Source organism: Plodia interpunctella, chromosome Z (genome assembly GCF_027563975.2).
Source record: "Plodia interpunctella isolate USDA-ARS_2022_Savannah chromosome Z, ilPloInte3.2, whole genome shotgun sequence".
NCBI lineage: Eukaryota > Metazoa > Arthropoda > Insecta > Lepidoptera > Pyralidae > Plodia > Plodia interpunctella.
In genome coordinates this window covers 2346332-2367154 of record NC_071324.2, presented here as the reverse complement: position 1 = coordinate 2367154, position 20823 = coordinate 2346332, and positions in this window count along the sequence as shown.

The following is a 20823-nucleotide window of genomic DNA, read 5'->3' as shown; positions in this document are numbered from 1 at the left end:
TCTATACTGCGTTTGTGAGTTTGTATGTTTGAGGCGGGTAAACTCTGAAACTATCCGGCCAATTTTTGAAATCCTTTCACCATTAGAAAGGTACATTATCCAAGATAGCTAAAGGCTACATTATATCTCAAAATTCCCACGGGAGCGAAGCCCCGGGCAACATCTAGTAATCTTAATAGCAAAACAAGGAAATCCAAGCTATCGACATAATAAATTCTAACGGGGTAGATAGCGTATTTTATTTTGTTTCAAAACTTATAAAAGTGTCTCCTAGTTTCCGGACTAACAGTAAGTTATAACAAGTTAAAAACCGACTGTCATGGCGCTGCGAAACTTTACCGAGTCCCCTTTATTGCGCTCCAATGGAATTGATAGGTAATTAGTGTCATACCTAACTTTGAAGATTTTACAATACAACAGTCAATAGTTCGTTTCACTTCTTTCATATAAAATATATTGTGATGTGACAGACAAACAAAAACTGTTAAATAAATCTGACTCAAGTGATTGGCCAGATAACCCTATCTACCTAGTACAATTAAAGATTTAAAACATTCTGATTTTGAACTACGAAAGACCGCAGCAACATTATATCAGATATGGAAATGGCGCCTTAAAAAAGTTATTCAGCCTGTTAAAGTACTTTTAAAAAGTTAAATTCTTGGATGTCAACTCTATTTATATCACCTACAGTAACAATAACATAGTATACTAATAATATCCAAGACAACCCAGATCTTCGAGCTTGCGATTATATTAAAATTTAGTTTGTTGAGTTTCCCAACACACACAAGTTTTCAACTTAATTTAGGGATAACTCAGTCTGTGTTTAATGAAACCTGCCAGCCTTGAAAATTCGACTAAAGTTTTAAAAAAACCACCCTGTACATGGGTAGTTCTCAGAGCGTCTCCACAGCTGCGGCTGCGCTCTCATTACGATCTTTCGATCCATCAATTTTCTTGTAATGATGCGCAGTCGCAATTGTCGAAACGCTCCGAGTACCGCTTACATAGATTTCCAAATTAATACATAGACAAATTCAATCTTTTGCTTTTTTAAATTTATTTATTTATTTTTTCATAAATTCTATAAAAACAGTTTACAGATTGTATACAAAATAACAATATCACACTGTTAAACTTTTACAATAGCATTTGTATGTTGTCATGTTCGCCTAAATTGTATATGACAACTCCAAGTAAAAGAGTAAAATTGTCTTTAATCTACAGTACATATTATGGGTAGTTCTCAGAGCGATTCCACAGCTGCGGCTGCGCCGTCATTACGATCTTGCGATCCGTCAATTTTCTTGTAATGAAACGCGGTCGCTGCCGTCGAATCGCTCTGAGAACCACTTACAAAAACTTATATATTAATGCATAGACAAATTCAATCTTTTGCTTTTAGTGGGTCCGCAAGACACACATTTTCATATTATTATAAAAATTGCATAAAAACATTCTAAGTTAAGGGCTCCATTGCTCAGTCACCGTCCGTCGTTTTGACGTCCGTGCATATACAATGCAGACCAACGTAAAATTGTATGATTATAATTGTTTCGAAGTACATCCATGCACATCAGTGTAAAAATCTATAGAACGGAGCTACAACGTACTGCGTCTCACAACGGAGCACGACTGAGCAATGGGGACATGGCTCTAACAAGAAGGTACAAAAAGTGCCTTTTGTTCAGCTCATCTCGCGGGAATAAGTTCGACGAGTCTGACTTAGCAAAAGAGCCATCATATCCACCCATCTAGGGTTGTCTAGTATGATTATTTCTATATCCGTGATCAGGCAAAATCAATAGCATACTTATTTTTTACTGCATTTAAATAACTAAAATAAAAAAAACCAGTAGTTGTATTTATTTCAGAAAAATTGGTTCAATTAGCATAATTACTGACTGACAACCATGAAGTTAGATCTGTTAAAATGAAAGCATTTTGTGTCGACATGGCGCACGGACACAATCGTGGCAGGGTTTGATCGCGTGATCACAGTAAAAAGATACCACCCCGCTATGCGCCGCGGCGCTGTCTTCCCGCTCGACACTTCCAGGGTTGTCAACAACGAGATGAAAAGTGTCGCCTGCTTTGTTCGATATGCCAAAGCCTGCTGCTCTCCCGCTCACTACCTACTGTATAGCAGTAGCAATATATCATTTAAAGTTCAAATACGATCAATCCTAAATTAAAATATCGACGACAAGACTTGAAGCTTTCTTTTAAATTGATGGATTTGCGCGATTCGCTTGCCACTCAAATTGAGGCGAGTCCCACGTGTCATTCTTTTTGGTTTCTCAATCCATTTTTAGGGAAGTTGAGGTTTTATTATATGAAAGAAAATTGATTCGTGAGCTGTGCACCTTTACATATGTATGTAGAGTGATACAGAGGTATAAGTAGATATTGGAGTTTCACACTTTAAATACTTTTTCATACTCGAAAACATTTTTTTATATTTGTCATATGGCAAAAGACCACTTCGTTATAGCTTTATAACGAAGTGGTATCAAAAATGGGATTTTTTTTTACTATTTCTAAAAATGATTGAAAATAGGCGGTATTCCGCGATGATCTTGTGTATATTTCGCATGCTGCATTAAGCGTGCGACTATCCGCGCCAATTTGAACACTTCCATAAAAGTGCTGACATAATCGGTACGTGTGAATCTTGTCCCGCGCGGTATTCGCCTCAGTTTGAACTGACCTTAAAATATCTATGACCACGCATTCTCTGAAGTTTGTTTCTTCTTTTTAATTTCAACAGGTTAGGTATCGAACTTGAACATCGATCATTTTAAATCGTGACAAAATACATATTTTATCGGCGTTAAAAACTTTTTGTATTTTAAATTTCGACGTTTTAAACATGGTTACATTAAATGTCGATATTTTAATTTTTTATATTTAGACATATTCCCATATTTAAAAAAAAAATATCCTAAGTTGCTCACGTTGTACCAGTTGAATGTAAAAGATGTTTGTACTTGGTGCTTATAATTATTAGGATTTGGTTTCAAAGTTAATAAAATAATTGGTGTTGTTGTGTAAAATACAAATTTTGATATAATATTTTCGGTTCGGTTTTTCAAAAAGTCTAAGGGATATAATAATAATCATTTTATTTCAGTTACACACAAAAAAAAATATAACGGAAAAAATTTAAGTGCATTTATTTATTATTTTTTTAAACATTTTTGAAATTTTCGATAAATTGGAGATGCAGATTGTATACATTTAGGGTTAGTTTTGTTTCTGGTCATTTTTTGGCGAACGTATTTTGATTTCTTGTCATCGTTATTCCACAAATATATATGCATTTTTTAATTTAAGTACACATATTTTCTTTTTTTCTTAAATACATATTTTATCCACAAAAATTAATTGACAGCTGCATTTTGTGAAATACCTCGGGTGTCAAATGTCAGTGCTCAAAGTGGAAGTTCTTTAATTTTCCGACAACCCTGACTTTGCCCTCAACAAACTTCGTGTATAATTTATCTATGCAGTTCTCTTATGATTAACGATCAGGTAGTTTGCTGTTCAGAAACTCAGTTGCTACTCGCTAGTAGCCGGAGTTAATAGAAAAAAATGCACTGTTTAATTATGTAGCCCGCTGGCTACATAATGGAACAATGCATTTTTTTCTATTAACTCCGACAAGACAGACACGTTATTTGTCTGTTTTATTTCAATCTAATAACAATTACCAAATTTACAACCAACTGATTGAAGTGCCTACCTGAACATAAAATAGCTTGATATAATTCATTTATGAGACCACATCTCGTGTTCTGCCATTCCAATATTAGTTTCGTTCAGCTCATTATTTCTCATTTGAATTTCATGTCACGTGTTATTTTCACGAACAAGAGGAGATTCAGGAAGAAATGGAGGAAAAACATTTCTTAATATCAATTATCGATAATTAGCGGAAATGCCTTGTAATTGTGAGCAGATTCTGTGACGCGAGAAACCGGGAGAGAGAGAGACAGATTGAGGCCAAGACCAAGAAAACTATATAGTCGACGACGGACAAGTGTGATTGAATGATATAGAAAGATTCCACACAACATCCGGCCTAATCCGGATAATCTCATACAAAGTGGCAAATTTGGCAGTACGCTTGGTGTAGGACAAAAGTGCTTAATTATAAGCGCTATAAAATTATGCCATTTTGTTGTGGCGGCCATTTTGATTTTCCAAATTTTTAGCTTTATCAGATAAGGAAAGTAAAAAGTTTAAATAGTTTTTGTGACAAATTGATAAATGATTTTTTTTTTAAAGTTATTATAGCATCGAGTCTTGTATTTTGATTTGTATTTAATATTGTAAACTACTCTCATTCAATATAATAACAACATCATTATTTTTCATGAATACTTATAAATCGTCGCGTATTTTGACTAATTAGGCGCTGAATCAAAGTCGTTTATAATACGCTTTCACAGTATCGAGTTTCTGAGAGCGGACTATTTTGACTTCTTCAGAAAACGCGAGAAAAAAGGGCCAACAGCCAATTAGAGGGATTTACTGGCAAAATCGTTTCACAATAAATCAATTATTTGTATTGGTATAGGTACGTTATGCAGATATGTTTATATCTGCTAATTATTTTATTTTTAATATTTTTTACTGCCACCCATCTGGCGGTGGGCGTTATGTATCAGAGATTACTGTGTGTAACTGTTATGTGTCTGAGATTACTGTCTGCCGGCAAACAGCTCGTCAAACTTCGGTAGTATTGAGACACAATGCTGATTTTACCTTGCTATCAATTAAATGCATTCATTCATAGTCTATCTGCGTCCGGTAATATGTATGTCCGGCCTACGATGGGATGTACATAACTAGAGTACAGAGGTGACACCCCGTAAAATGTAAGAGGATTCCATCAACTAGGATCGCTATTAACTAGGACCGCGATCCCAGTCACTGGATCGATAATTATGTTATTTTTGTTCCGGTTACTGGGACTATCCGTTATAAAAACATCTATTGATAGGTAAGTATAGTACAGTACAGTCACACGAAAAATGATTCAAATACTTAATTAAAGAACAAAACTTTTGATTTATGAATACAATTATTTGTATTGATAGAATCTTATAGTATTTTTAAAGATTTTTAATTTAATTCACTTTATCATGGATGACACAGGTTGTTCTTCTGTACTCTCAAAATTGTCTTTAATTTACTTTTTTTTATTAAGCCGACATACATTCAAATTTTTGTGTGAAGTGGTCTATGCATGTTTTTAATTTGTAAATGAGAATTATAATTTTATGCTCGTCGTTAACCTTCTATAAGTTACACGATTTCCCAACGTAAGTGTTATTATTGTTTCCAATATTCAGTATTAATTTATGTTGGCATGGATGTAAGTTCCTAAATGCCTTATCATATATCGAATCAGTGGCTTCTGAAGCATTTGACTGCCGTGTCAAAGTGTCGTTACTAATAGGACTTTATTTAAAAAAAGGAGCGATTCAAAATTTTGATAATTTTTATTATTCAAATCACGACTTCTACCAAAACCATAATGAAACTGACGGGGTAAAAACGAAGTTGAAATGAAATTACATTACTTGCCGCAAGATGTCACTGTACCGATTTAACCCGCGCTATGAAGTTTCGCAGACTCAGGTTTAAGTATATCGCATCCGCCTCCTCCTTACTTACATACATACAAAAACATATTTTTTGTGTCAACGTCTTCTGGATCACATCATCCAGTTGTATGTTGGTATTATGAAAGAATAAACGATTTTAAATATATCTTGTCTTCAAACGTAAGGAAGTGTTATTAATGTATTTCCAAAATACTATTATAGGTTGACAAAACAAATGTAAAATGCTCCACTTATTCAAATCCCCAATTTCCAAATTTCAACTAGGTACTGGATTTTCTTCATTAACCACATATTTGTGTTAAATTTCATGTAAATATCTCAAATAAAAAATTACGAAGTTCCATAAATACTTGCAACCCCTATTTAAGCTTTCTAATGTTGCAAGTTTGCATAATCCATATAAGGATATAGATTTTTTTATACTTGAGCGATTTTTCTATACTTGAGTCCGCACGCAAAGCTCGATATTTTTCAGTACGATGTTATTTATTACGAATTGATTTTTGTGATAAATAAACGATGTGTTCGGATTTATATTATAGCAAAATAGCTGTCACTCCACAGTGACAGCTATTTTGCTATAATATAGTTTTTATATATAATATAGTGTTTTTATTATAGTTTTTGTTCATTAAATCATTGCTTTATGTAAATAAGTACATATTAATTTTTTTTAATACGATATACCGATTGGAAGATCTACGTTTGAGGCATTTTTTTTTTAATTTTAAAGTTTTTTACGCCGATTTAAAGATTTTTTTTTGAGGAAACTAAAAACAATGCAAATAATAGCTTATTTCTGTGAAGTTAACACAAATAAGTTGTACTTATTTATTTGTTTGTAATTGTATTTTTTTTACTTATAGAATAATTAGATTTCTAAACTTTTTTCCTATGTAAAAAGCATAGTACCTTATGTAACGGCCTGTATATCAAAATTGAGGTCAGGTCGTAGCACATTTTTTATGTTATATATATATTAATTTCCCGATAATTTCTAAAGTTACCTATGCACATAATGCGTTTTTTTAATGACACATTTGTTGTAGTATTCAATTGCCCTGATTTAGTGTTATGTAAAGTGATGTATATCATCATAATTTGAATATGGAATTTTGAATTTTTTAATCCGCAGAATAACAAAATTGCAACGTTTATTTAAAAACCAATATCCAAAAAAAAAATTGGTACACTAGTTTAAAACGTATAACAAATTACCCCTCAAAAAAGGATTTACTATTTCATTTCGGTTTAGAGTTTTTTAAAATAAATCCATCCATTAGAATTATCGGGTTTCAAATTAAAACCGGATTGAATTTTTAAAAATTTTTATTTTTGGAACACAATTATTATTTTTTATTATTGCGCTATTTTTTTCTATAAAAAGGATTTTTAAGTACAAAAATATTTTTCCTTTCCAACTGGTAGTCGCAAAAATAATGACGGCGTGTCTTGAAACGATGTTTTTAACCGGCTCCAAAAAGGGAGGAACTTCTCAATTCGTCGCGATCATTTTTATAATACTTATTATATACGTTTATCTAAAATTGAAACACAATAAACTCCGTTTATTTCTTTTTCTCATTTTAGAGCATAATTAATTAAAATAGACATTTTTTAGGAAATAAATTTCGTGGTTGACTCACTTTGTACTTTGGTTTGAACTAATAGGTAGGTATTCTATTTGTTTTCAACAAAATTCAATAAGTACTGTCAAAATTGTTAGATAAGAAAGAAATAACGGAGTGTTTTGTATTACACACATTTAACAGTCTTGTAAATAATAAAATACAAGAAATAAGCTTTTGTAAGAGGCCGCGGACAAAATTACAATAACAAAAGTAACAATGCACTAGAATATAATGTAATTGTGGAACATCGCATTTTGCATGCTTTGTTAGGGTTCACAGCCAACATTGTCTCAGACAATAACATAGTTACCAACAAGTCAAATTAGATTTTTCCAAATGTCAATAATCAATGGTTACTTTTTCTGGAGTTTTTGGACTCCGTGTTCGAAATATAATTATTTTTGTGCGAAAAGAAGTGGTAATAAAATTGATTTATTAAAGTGACACTAAAAAAAATCGCGATTGATTATTATAGATTAGAATTTTACTGTGGCAACTACATTATTTAAACATGGAAGTTACAGGGTTTTACAAGGATATCACACAGGAAAAAGGTAGTAAAGATAAAATTAAACAAAAATAAACCACAAGACAGAAGAAGAAGTATCCCGAATCACCCAGTTTCCTCGATTTAAATATGTTCACGGCGAAAGTTTACTCTTTACAAGTTAATTAATATTTTTTTTTACAATTATAGGCAAGCCAAAATTGTGCCAGGTGCCAGGACAGTAATTTTAAACAAACTGCAGTCTTTTGAAAATCGAATTGCGCTAGTTGTGCGCTCAGAAAGTCTCCCGAATAGTTTTAAAAGATTACGCGCGCAAAAAGTTTAGCTGAAGCATAAATATGAACATGCAAGGACACACAGCAACTTTGTAAAATCAAAACACATCAAGGAAAGACAGGAAAACACAAGAGTAGCTCAGTCGAAGAGCACATAGCACAGGTGTTCAAACAAACATTCAGTAAAACGCACCATTTTGTAGAAAAACACTCAAAACTCGCGGTTCAAACTTTTTTCTAGACTAAAATCGAAAGCGCTCTTCGTGAATCGCCGCCAAGAAGTGAGGTCCCGTGCCGCAGAATCGCAATTAAATAGGGGTGGACTAGTTACGTCCGCATTGCAACCTATCGATAAACGTTTTAATCTCTTAACTAGGTCAACATTATTTCTTAACTAAAGCAAGCTTTGTATATTTCCAATATAAAAAAAAAATAATAACGAACTGTCAAATAAGTACTACAGAAAAAAAACTATAAAACTGATCGATTAAGTATTTGAAAGAAAACTATGGTAAAATTAACTACAACGCAATAATTGACAAGCTAGCTTTAACTGATAGTAAATTTTACGAAGTAATCTGCACAAAACTTTTTGTCAGTAGATGCATATCCCGGAAGTTTTCCTTTATCGATAACATAATTTTCGTGGGCACATCACTACACTGCGCGCGCATATGCTTTTAGGCTCCGCCTCTTGCCATTTTTGAACAAAGAACACATATATTTTACCATTACTATTTACCATGGAATTAGTGAAATACTTACTAAATCCATGCCATTTACCTAAAATGTTAATAATTTTCAGATTATGCTGATACAGTTCCTTCACATTTAATGTCACCGAGAGACGACATTTCCTTCTATTTCATATAAGATTAAAAATAACTTTAAAAATACGTGAAAGCTTTTGAAAGTAACTAATTATTAGATTTATAAATTAAAATAAATATAATTGGCGGTAAAACAGTCCCAAACTCAATACAAATAAGTTACAAAAACGTTTGACAAATCTACAACTGGTTGATTAACTATATGCCGGCAAAGTCGCGCGGCGGCGTGTGGCGCCCGTCGGCTGCCCTCAAAATTTTTCGTTTTAAATATTTTTGTCTGCCCTTCCTACGACAAATCTAAATAGGATCTATCAAGCATATATTTCTTAACTTACTGATCTTATGAATAAGTAATAACATTAAAAAAATCAAGTCAATCCGTCGTTCTAACTGGTAGGCCAACCTCAAAGAAATAAATGAACCCATAACCCGCTTGGATTTGCAACAGCTTTCTGACGCCGGAGGCTTTTCTCTAATTAAATTATCTTTTCAAAAAGACGCATCAACAGATGCATCTCAGATTTACGTTAGATTATTTGTCTTTCTGAATTCGTTACACATTTATATTTAAAAGCTTAATAATTTTATACATTGTATCAAAAAGACAGAACATTTTATATTATAAATTTACGTATGAATCTCTGAAATATAGTTTTCACACGTGAAAAAATAATTCCTATTGCAGTTTCCTACCGCATTCACTTCAATGAGGAAGACTATCCAATTTGTGATATAGGCGGCACCCTCCGGAACAGTTAGATTAAATATTTGGGTGGATGTTGTTGGGTTGGATGCAGATTACGAAGATTATTGTAACGCAATTTTTGAAAAATCCAGTGAACTAAATTTCTGGTTTATATCTTGTACTTATACATTATACTTAGAAAGATGTTCAGGCTATCCTCGAAGAAGTGGATTAGCTGGTACAACTTATGTATGAGGTAAACTTCAATTACATATGAAAATAAATTAACATTTAGCTTAAATAATACCTACGTAGTATAACATCGAATATAATGGTGCCATTTTTAGATGATTCTCAAAACAAGTTAATTTGTTAGACAAATAAAAAAGAAACCGACTTTTAATAATCATTTCGCTACAACTTTTTAACGGCTGAACGACGATTTTCATGAAACATGGCTAAACAAAAAGAAAAATAAACGAAAATCGGTTCATCTGTTTGGGAGCTACGATGCCACAGACAGATACACGGATACACAGACAGACACGTTAAACTTATAACACCCCTCTTTTTGTGTCGGGGCTTGAATACGACTTATTACAGTCAGAACATTTATTTTAATGAGGGAGACTAGGCTGTCCAAATTCTGATGTAGCCTGCAGAACAGTTAGATTAGGTTAGATTGATACACATCAGTTTTCACAGCCTACCTAAATATTGTTGCAAAACCGCTAGATATAGAAATTAATCTCAAATTATATACTTTACAATTCAGTGAAAAAACTTTACTGACTTGAGTGACGTGACTTCTCCATTCGTTTAAGTCTTCGTTGGTGTGCCCTTAAATGGTTGATGGGTCCTTTTTGTTCTAAATTTTTTCAATAATGATTATATTATAATAGTTTTCGGTCTTAAAACCCAGTCACTTACAGGCAACTATATATTCGTTCTAGCAATGATTTATTTTTACAGATTACTTATGAAGATTGATTTATAACGCCGCTAGCGAAAGATCCAATTGATCATATTTCTTAAAATTTTGTGTGAAGCTATACTGTATTTACGTGGTTAATATCTAATATGAAAAAAATATATTTAAATATTTATTTATATACGAAAATAAGATAACGTTTTACATATATAATAACATGGAGGTATCATTTTTAGATGATGCTAAAAAAAGTATAAAAAAAAATATATTTAAACATAAATTTTTTCTTTGAATTTTTGAGAAACGTGCTAATTAAAAGTATTTTCTGAAATGAAAACCTTCACATTCGTGATTCGCAACTTTGTCTGTGTCTACTCCGTAATTGATAGGGACGTGATACTGTATCTGTCTCCTTAAAGTAATAAATAAAAAAGATGACAAATGGTGGACAAGTTGGTTCAACTTTTTAATAACTTAGGTTCTCAGCAAAATCTATAATAGTAAAATTGTATTTTAACCCTTCCTGGATTTCAGTGACCTAGTTGGGCTTCATCGATTTACATGTCCGCTGCGCTATAAAATTTAAAAGATAAATCCCAACTGAGAATCTGAGTGCAAAAACAACACATACGAACGCACCAATCACATGGAGACAGTTCATCTCGTTCTATGAGAACATCGCTGCGATTGGTCCGCTGAATGTAGGGCATCTGCCATTGGACCGGGCGTATCATGCGGCTCGAGTTCTAGGAATCATCAAATTGAATTCAGCTTGGTAAGTTAGTAAATTTACAAGTTACAAGCGAATATTGTTATATTATTATAAAATAATTTGAAGCGACAAATAATCGATGATTGACCAGGAATTTCATGTCTATATTTTAGAAAGTCTTCGAAGAGATGGTGGTTTAGTGGTTGAAAATTACTTGCTTCCGGTGAAAGAAAACAACATCGAAGAAAACAACAAAAAACTTTCACACTAGCTAACTGTTTATTTCGATATGTACTATGACTATTGCCGGTAGATGATGAGATTTAATAAAAATTTGACATAATTCTTCTCTCAGTCAATTTCAAACTCGATAATAAATTATTCATAAATAATCATACAAGTACAATAATTTCTAATTTGTTGAAATACATTCCTAAGTATTTCGTTAAAATTCGATCAGTCTTAATAAACTGATAAAACTGACTGTTGGATTGATGAAGCTTCTATAATCAAATAATAGTTTTTGTCCGCGGCTTCTTTCGCTAGAATTTCCTACCTCATATATGTTTCCATACTCGTAACTATTAAACACTAATACTCGTACGAGGTGACTAAGGGATACATAGTCTTGTCAGCTAATAGGCAGCAATAATTCAAGATTTTATGTTTTAATTTTTATGCGACCCCGGGCTTCGCAGCCCCAAATGTAACTGGATGCGTAGATTTGAGAGAGACGTTAGAATTATAACACTTTTGCAAAAATATATTGCGTTTTTGGATAATATACGAAAATTTTATTGAGGCTTTTCGCTTGTAACTTGATGTAAGCATGTCTATCGTTTTGTTGCATATACCTGGTTGCTCCGACCTATTTCCAGGCTGTGAACTCAATCCTGCAGTGGCCTACTTTCCATCAATATTGTGAAACTACGAGGGGCGTGTATTCCCGCCCTTAAATCGTACGCCATCTTTGTGCATGTCGTACGGAGCGAGTAAAGGATTAACTGACTAACTAACGGATTTTTTGTTTTTTAATTTTACATATAGAGAGTAGTGTATTGATGATTGTGAAATATTCAACACAAAACATGGTAATAAGGTAATACGATATACGTCAAGCTTATTATTTTTACGATAGCGCTGTTTTTTCGGCACGCCTCAAGACGTATGTAGGATATATGGAGATACGCATGATAATGAAATGGTAATAATGATAAGAAAGGTCCCCAGGTTCGAATCCTACTGTGCCACATTAGTTAATATAATCGATCGTATCAATTAGACCTACCTACCTGTCATTTTCATAGGCCACCACTTGGGTCCCGTCCGTGCACGGGAAACGAGCACGCTAGTTGACCGTTTAATTTCATTAGGTGTGTATGAGATTACTTGCAACTAGACGCGGTAGGTAGTCGTAAAAGTCATGTCAGATGCCTTTAGGTGGCTTTAATAAGATCTGACATCAGTGTAAAAGATTTATTTGTGTATATGTATATATATATTTTTTATTATTAATGACTGGAAGTAATTTGCTATAATTATGTTGAAACTTTCGAGAAAATTTGAAAAATAAATTTAAAATTTCATCGCTATGCAAATAAACGACGCTTTCTGTGTTTGCGAATATTTGGCTTTGTTGCCTCGTGAGGGTGAAAGAAGTGATTCTTTGTTTATGTTATACTGGGAACTACTTAATCAATTTATACATATTGTAAATATTTGGTTGGTTTACAAATTAAAATAGTTGTTATTGGTCATCCGTGGTTATCGTACAAAACGACTAAGGTATACGATGAGGGTTGACGGCAGGCACGCGGCCGGTTGTAAAATCACAGCCGAAACTTCAGAATTTGAATCTGTCATAAGGGCTCTCTTCTTCTTTACTTACTATATGTATATTTAAAAGACGAATTAAAAATACCAAACTACTTAAGAATTATATACATCAATACAAATATTATAAGAAGAGTAGATTTGTATTTTTGTTTCCTTGTTTGTAATGGATAAACTCAAAAACTACTGGGTCGTACGGTCGGTCCTACTTTCTAGAGTGAAATAGGCAAATTTTCTGTTATGGTTCCACCCGAGCGAAGCCGGGGGAGACCTCTATTATTAAATAAATTAAAAGTTAAACTAGCTAAAATAGATATGTTCATTAAATGACATGAACGTATGGAATCAGTAAGTAGATAAGTAACACTGTTAGCTTCAAACTAAACCCGAACTCGGACAATAGCCGACATGAATGCATGAAAATTTTATAGTATTTCTACCTATATGAGTGAAATTAAAACCCAGCTATACATATATGTCGAAATACCAAGTTCGGCGAACTGGTCCGTATAGTGTTTGCTTAGCTTGTGTATCGAAAGATCTTAAGTTCGTATCCTACTCGTGCCATATGAGTTTGTATACCAGTCTGACTCATATATAGAAGTTTTCATAGACCACCACTTACTTCATCGTGAGGAAACCTGCATTGGTGGACAGTTTAGTTTACTCATGTGTATGCGACTACCTGCCACTTGATGGCGGTGAGTAGTCGTAAAAGTCATGTCAGGTGCCTTTAGGCGACTTGAATAATATCTGACAACAGTGTTAGTAACTCGATATGATGATGAGTGTATAACCGTCATAAAGACTTACAAATCATTGTCTAAAAGTAACTAGAACAGTGTCATTATCAAAATTCATGAATCCCTCGAATCTCAAGTGATACGCTATCCAATAGTGGCACAACGAACAGCACACAATCAGTTACCTGCATGGCGCGGTAATAGCGACGAGTTTGCAATGGTATTTGGGTAGGTTGATGTGCTGTTGACTGTACTCTATGGGAACTATCAACGTGATTAAAATTCAATAATGAATTTAAGGTGTGGTTTCGTTATATCTACGACATCCCGTCTCTTTCGTACAGTCAACAGCGCTAGCTTCTACACAGAATCATAGCAAACTAGCCCTTACCGCCGTATAGTGTTCTGTATGACAAAGTGCACCTGTACTGAAACGCAGATATTCCCAAAGAGGGTTAACGTCGAGATGGCGACCAGTCGTAAAACCTCAGACAAAAAATAAAATTTAAAATTAGTGACGTCACAACTTTTCAAGTTTTTTTTTCATATTTGTCAAAGAGAATTGTTTATTTTTTCGAGTCAAAAATTATTTCTAACAGATTTTGATCGAAACAAAATAAAATCAAATCAAATAAATAAAATAATAAAAGTGATGTATTAAAGTGACATTTAATTTATCGTGTGTGATTATTGATATACTTTTAAGCATTAAACCTATTATTTACCTAGTTAAATATCCTATTATTAGACATCGTTTACCGTCCATCCAACTTTCCCGTCCGTACTAACTCGTATGAACTAAACTGTTCCATACTGAGTTTGATAAACAAACTTGAAACAATAGAATAGTATACCTATGTCCTATATATGTATTACCTATGTTATAATAATATATAGTATCGCTGAGTTAGTATAGCATAACATGAGTCTAGAACATACTGATTGTCCGTATGCAATATTTAAATATATTATAAATATATCAGGACAAAACACACAGATTGAGCTAGCCCCAAAGTAAGTTCGTGACTTGTGTTATGGGATACTAACTCAACGATACTATATTTTATGACAAATATATATAGATAAACAACATCCAAGCCCCGGCCAATCAGAAAAAGTAATTAATTAACGTGAAATCGAATATCGACGGACCCCGTACTAAACGCCAAATTCTGTCTATTACGCTTTCAACACTAAAAACTACTGGGCAGATTTGAATCGAATTTAACATTTTAATTAAATTGTTAAGTATCTATGTATGTTCGGGTGAAATCTTATAACTCAGTTTTGAACAGAAAATCTTCACCGATTGAGCTGGAATTTTGTAGACACGTTTAGTTTGGATGACAATAAATATTGTGATAAATAAGCTGATGATACACCCGAGAGGACATTCCTAACGAGGGAACTCCTCAACGGTTTACTGCAAGGCATATTGAATGTAATAATCTCTCTGACAACAATAAAAGCTTGTGTCAAAGATTACGTTATTATAAAAAACTTATACAAAAATCAAGCATATCGCTGGGATGGCATATTTTTTTATTGTCGATGATTAGGTATACATACCTACGTACTAGGTAATCTTTAAAAGTATCAAAAGGACATCAAAAATACCGGGGTAAATGAGCCTAGGATACTTTAAAATATAACAATCGCACTTTTAAAACTATAAGTACTTATACTTTAATTTTTTATTTATTTATGAATAACAGGGTAGGTGTTCATTGAGTCCAGAGATTTTCATTTGTTTTATATTTTTCTGGTTTCTTCCTTAGCCGTTAAGCGTCAAGGTCCTCTTTCCTACGTTTACTTTAAGAGCAAATAGTATGGACGACCGCGGGCAACAGCTAGTATTAAAAGTAATCCTACCTGTAGGAATTCAATCCCAAAAAGCTCGTTACAAAGCGCATATCACGTAAAAGCTGCGTAAAAGGATAAAAGCATTAAAAAAGCTGTGAACTAACGTTGTGGAACTTTATTCGATAAATGCCATTGTATCGATAACAAATAGGTAATGTGTGACACACGTTTAGTTTTCTGATTTATTTCCAATTGGACTGTTGGTATAGGTTAGGGGCTGGTCCCCCCGACGGGTTCCCATCTTGTCGCGATGGTGGGGCTTAGTAACCGGGGGGGCTGGTCTGACACAACCAGCCACCCCGGTGAACCAAGAGGAACCCAAGGCCCAGAGACTTTGGTGGGTGCTCTGGGCTTGGTGGACGGTCCCCTCGGTAGTACTGCCATTGGCTGGTGACCCGCCACCAGCCTTTGGATGTGGAAACCAGAGGGGACCAGAGGTGGGGTCGCGGGGGTTTGTCCTCCGCGACCACAGCGCGGCCGTGGTGCTAATCACGGTGCGGTGGGGCCGCAGAGGAAGGAGAGCGTCGGTATATCTCTCGACGATCCCTCTGTCCTCTGCGGCCGAAGGGTGGCTGCCTCTGTATCGGGCGCAATGTGTGGGTGTCACCTGCCTATCACCTCTTGCACCCGTACAGAGGCAGACTTGGGTGCCCTGTGGCACCCAGGATTTTGTTGTGTGTGTCCTGTGTGTGTTGTTCGGCGGTTTCGGTTTTGACCGGCGTGTGTTGTGACCGCTGGTCCCTTCAGGACCAGCTATCACAACACACGCCGGTGATGCCCGCTCCCCCCGTCAGCTTTCTGACTGGTGTGCGGAGTGGGCTTGACGGTCCGCGCCACGCTCACGTGGCGTAAGGGGCGGGTGGTTAGCACTTGTGCTTGCTGCCCGCCCAGGTCGGAGCCGAAAGGCCGGCCGGGGGGGCGTCGCGGTGAAATGCCTATCGACCCCGTGACGTCCCCCATAACGGCAGCGTGAAAACGTCCCAGGGGTTTAGTAGGTAGGCTGGGCCGACTAGCGGCCCAGGAGTCCCACACTCAGTGCGTAACAAGCATTCCCCTGGGTAAACAAAAAAAAAAAGGTTAGGGGCTGGTATACTGCTCCTAAGAAACAACTTTATATGTTATACAAATTTTAAAAAACTCCGACTATATTCATTTCGCTACAACTTTTGAGCCGCTGAACCGATTTTAATCAAACATATCTAAGACGCACGGCATAAAAATTCGCTATCAAATAAAAAAACCTCAACATCAACATCACTCCTTGATTCTGTTCATCTGAACAGTGTTCTGTGCATCTGAATAGAATCGGTTCACCTGTTGATAGCTACGGTGCCACATACACAGACAGACAGACACACTTATATCATCCCTCTTTTTGCGTCGGGGTGCATAAATAAAATTGATTCGACATCAATCAACTATATTATGTATATTTATGTTACTCACCATATCACAAACGTGTTCCGACTGAGGATGGCAAAAAAGGATGGCAGATGGCGGCAACTTTAGTATGCACAGAACAAAGACAATATTGTTAACTTTTTAATTATTGTGCGTCTTGGTAGAAGACTAATTTTATGTCGTTCTAAACAAATACCATTTATTAATTAAAATACTATCGATTTGAAATATTAAATATACTATGAACAATATCGATAGTATCGATAGTTTTGAACAATCGATAGTGTCGATAGTCTAATCGTCATTACGGTTCGATAGTATGAATAATGTCCGTCCATAGTATTGTTCTTTATTAATAGTATTGCACGAAATCATCCGGCTATCGATAGTATAGATTCTATCGGATATGGCGCAATACTAAATAGGTACTATATTCTACACAATATCAATCGATGGTATCGAAACTATTATTTTTCCCTCTAACTATCGATGATTGACTATCGAGCGACATCACTACTGGGAACTCTACTGCATTTTATTCTGATACATTGATACATTTTCCTCTCACAATAAATCCACCAATATCATCAATCAACATATACAAATTAACTGCAAATTCGTCGCTATTACCGCCACATAGGGATCCTTGCAGGATAACTTTACGAGCGGTTGACTGTACATTTAAGTGCTACATTTCCAAAACAATAATATTGAGCGATTAAGTAACAGTAATAGATTTTTTTTTATTATTTGTGTTTGTCTATTTGTACACTCCAATCCCCGGTACTATGGGATAGATTTGAATGAAACTGTTTTAATTGTATAGCTATGTCGCCATTGCAACATATAAATAATTATATTATTTTTTAACTGGAACAGCTTATGCCTTAGGTACCCTAACGGAGTATCCAAACATTAAGGATATAGAAATTAACCTTAGCAAAAGTTGTTCGGACTGTATCTACATATTATTATACTAGATGTTGCACAGGACTTCGCTCCATTGGGAATTTTGAAATAGAATATAGCTTATAGCAATCTTGGACAATGTACCTTTCTAATGGTGAAAGAATTTTTGAAATCGGTTCGGTAGTTTCGGAGATTACCCGCCTCAAACATACAAACTCACAAACGCTTAGGTACCTCCATATAATAATACCTAGTATAGATAACGCTTGCGTTACTGAGTGACTGACTGACTGACAGACAACGTACAGCCGAAACTACTACTGACTGACAGACAACGTACAGCCGAAATTACTGGGCGTAGGAAGCTGAAATTTGGTGTGTAGGTTCCCTGGGGAGTGTAGGTGAGCACTAAGAGAGGATTTTTGGAAATTCTACCCCGAAGGGGGTGAAAATCGTTTATGTGAAAGTTCTACGCCGTTGAAGTTGGTGACTTGAAAATGAGGATTTTAGTTGTTTACAACAAATTAATGAATACGTGTTTCAGATTTTTCTGAAAATTAACCCTCGACCCCATTAAAAGGGGGGGTTAAAGATTGTATTATTAATTGTATTGGGACTTAATACAATTTTCGAGATAAAAAGCTGAAAATTGTTAAACGTACTCTTTGTAGTAAGTTATAAATAAAATTTTCAAGATTTTTTCGAAAGTACCCATTATGTGAAAAATAGAAGCCAAAACATTTTTTTTTAAGTTTTGCCTATCTTTACGTTTGATCGCCCATCACACAAAAACTGCTGAATGGAATTTTATGCGATTTTCACAGATGTATAGCATATGGTTTGACGACCTCGGTGGCGCAGTGGTAATGTGCTTGCCTCTAAACCGTGAGGTCCCGGGTTCAATCCCCGGTCGGGTCATGATGGAAAATTACATTTTTCTGATTGGCCCGGGTCTTGGAAGAGATAAACATCTCTTTAAGTACTTATGTTATAAATTATAATATCGTTGAGTTAGTATCAAATAACACAAGTCTCGAACTTACTTTGGGGCTAACTCAATCTGTGTGATTTGGACTTATATATTTATTTTTATGGTCTAACTTAAAATCTGGGTTTCATCGTGATCACGAAACCCGAGACATTGACAAAAATAGGCAACGAGCGGACGCACGTAATAAACACGGGCAAAGCCGTGGACAAAAGCTACTTGAAGTATAAAAATTGAAGATATGGAAATATCCGACGTGGAGCACAAAGAGACAGCTACACAATAATATATAGAAATCTCGTCTTAGCAAAAGTTATTCAGTCTGATGAGCATTTTATTGTCGAGATATAAAAATCGAAGATCTTTTTCATCATTATTGATGTGGAAATTTGATCAGATCAGCTACACTATAAAGGCAAAATGTGTTCAGCGTAATAAGTAATTTTACTTATTTCATAGTTTACGATTATGATTTTGTGATACACAACATACGTACCTAACTACATAAGCTGGAAATACCTACCTACTTCCACGTAGTGAAGGCGCTAACAGTATAGGCCTAATTTTCGTTTCCGACTGGCTGATCATATATACTAATCTTTGATAAAATCCGTTCAACTGGTTTGGCATAACTAAGTTACAAATGTCCTCAATTTCGTTTATATAATTCACTGGGGTCATAGAATCAACGCGAAAGAAGTCACGGGCATCAGCTAGTTAATTTAATTAAGCGACGAAACGTAATGCTACTCGGGCGTGAACATTACGCCTGAATGTTTGTTACTGTAACTATAATCGCGTAAAAACAATTTATAAAACGATTCCAAACATCGAGTGTCTGTTTGGAAGATATTATTTTCTGTATATACCTACTTGTATACGGTGCAAAATAAAAAGTTCATTCATCCATTTGTAAGACAAAGTTTGAAATTATAGCTGAACGATCGACTGAACTTATATTGCAATAAGGAGCTGCCTGGATTTGCATAAGTATACTTACTTATGCAAATTATTATGGTTAGGTAGCGATACTAACTCGCCTTGGGTACCTAGGTTTACCCTTACCCAATACCCGTATCCAGTATTATTTATTTATTTATTTAGCTAAATACAACGGTACATAATATGTATCCTTTTAAAGTATTTAGTAAGAAAAAATAGGCACTTACAAAAATTTCTTAGAGACACACAATACCTATTATCATCCTAAACACGTTGACTCATATTCGTCAATCTCACAAAACTGCAAACAATTCCTGACAATTCCAGTATTTATTAATGTAACACTGGCAACTGATAAAAGAATAAGTCACGTCAAGTTTAAATATTTTTTACATGATAGATGAGATTCCAAATTGAGACGCCGAATTATATTCTTCTTGTTAATTTTGGGTTAGATTAAGATTTTGTATCACGCAATGTTTTTAATATTTAATTACTAGCGGCCTTACCCGGCTTCGCTCAGATAAAACCATAATAAATTATATTTATGTACTGTAGTACACCTAAATCTATAAAAAAACTCGCATGTAAATCCGATGCGTGAATTAAGATCAAAGGATAGGTACATAGGGACAGCGACAGCGGCTGCACACAGTCGTGGTCATGGTACTTAGGTAGGTACCTAAGTAAGTACTTGTTTATGCTGGTTGATTACGCTGATAGTTTTTAATAGGTACCTAATAAATAAATACCTATATATAGGATCTAATAGGTGTTGTACCTACGTGTTATGTTTGAAAATGGGTTAGGTAGGTCTTTCAAGTTACTTAACTTGACACTCATAATTAAAATCTATTGTTGTGTACACTGCGCATATTATTAGTATGTAAATTAACCTATTTCTTCAAAATTTTACATCTCACAGCCCCCGCC